This window comes from Echinops telfairi, unplaced genomic scaffold, assembly GCF_000313985.2.
Source record: "Echinops telfairi isolate 266 unplaced genomic scaffold, ASM31398v2 ScPeMD7_3533;HRSCAF=4204_0, whole genome shotgun sequence".
NCBI lineage: Eukaryota > Metazoa > Chordata > Mammalia > Afrosoricida > Tenrecidae > Echinops > Echinops telfairi.
Genome location: NW_022107431.1, coordinates 38,294,609 through 38,296,083, shown reverse-complemented (window position 1 = coordinate 38,296,083; position 1,475 = coordinate 38,294,609).

The following is a 1,475-nucleotide window of genomic DNA, read 5'->3' as shown; positions in this document are numbered from 1 at the left end:
CATTTCTCTTAATGGCTAATGATCGGGAACATTTTCTCATATGTTTATTGGCCATTCGGATTTCAGACTCTGTGAAACTTCTGTTCAGGTCCTTTGCCCACCTCCTCAGTGGGCAGTTAGTTTTTCTCTTATTGTAAGCTTGCAAAGTATTGCAGATTTTAGTAATAAGGCCTTTGTCTGATGTGTCATTACTAAAGATGTTTTCCCAGTCGGTGGGTTCTCTTATTACTCTCTTTGTGTATTCTTTCAATGTAAACAGGTGACTTAACTTCAGTATATCCCACTTGTCTATTTGTGACTGCTCTGTATTTGTATTCTTCCTTATTTCTGATAGCCTATGTATTCCTAAGGGTATTAATATTAATCTGCCTTCATTACCCAAGAAGTGGTTATGAGAAGCAAATGCAGAAATACCTGTTTGTAACTACATGCACTATAGACATTTCCTTCATTTAGGATGTGTAGAGCCATCCATTTTATGTTAGATCCTGCTTCTTGGTGATGAATCCTTATGTGTGTAATAACTTCGTACTACAGAAGTTTCACATACCCCATGTAGGAAAGCACAAAGAAACAGAACAAAAATTGCTTGTAGTTCTGTTACTCAGATTATCCAAAGGTGATTAAATGTTTTGGTGTATGTACATCCCCCTCTGCCCCCCTCCCCCCACCTCCTTGCCCCCTGTACCCCCATGAAATGAGATGTAGCTCTAGTTTGAGACCTATACTTGTCCTCTTTATCAGCTTAGATTTCTGGTGCTCTGACAGTACTTTACAGCAGCATTTTGAATTAGACGCATGTAGTTTCCTTGTTTTCATGGATCATTGGCAGCTGTCTCACCTCCCAGGTGACAGACTCAGGCTTCTAGACCCTTGAGGATACCCAAACTGCGGTTTTTGACGTGGTAGTTTAGAGAGCACAAAATTCTTTAGGGAAGCAACAGAAGACTAGAAATACCTCCTTCAGAAGTATATAGACCTATATGGGAGGATATTATAGAAACAATAGCTTCATGTTTTTGATGTTTTTGTCTAATCAGAATTTTAGTGCTTTTGTAGCTATATAGACTTATCCTGCACTTCTGAAACATGAGCCCCTATAAACCCTATGGATCACACAGTTCTACTCTGACATGTATAGTGGTCACTATGATTTGGAATTGCTTCAGCTGTAACTGGTTTTTTTTTTTTTTTGATCCGATTACTGGGATGGGGTTAGTCATTTTATCAAAATGCTTATACTTTATCCTGCAAGCCCTTAGTTGTCAGTGGACATTTTAGAGTATGTCATAGTCAGTTTTGCTTTTGTGGCATGGAAAGTGGTGGCAGGCTGGGTAGGAAAGACTTAGAGTTGTTAGTTGCTGTCCAGTTGCCTCTGACTCATGGATTCAAGAATGGGAATCCATATCGGAGGCTGTTGGAGTCAATTGGAATGTAGAGGAATGGCCAGATTAGAAACAGAATTTCAGAGTAGT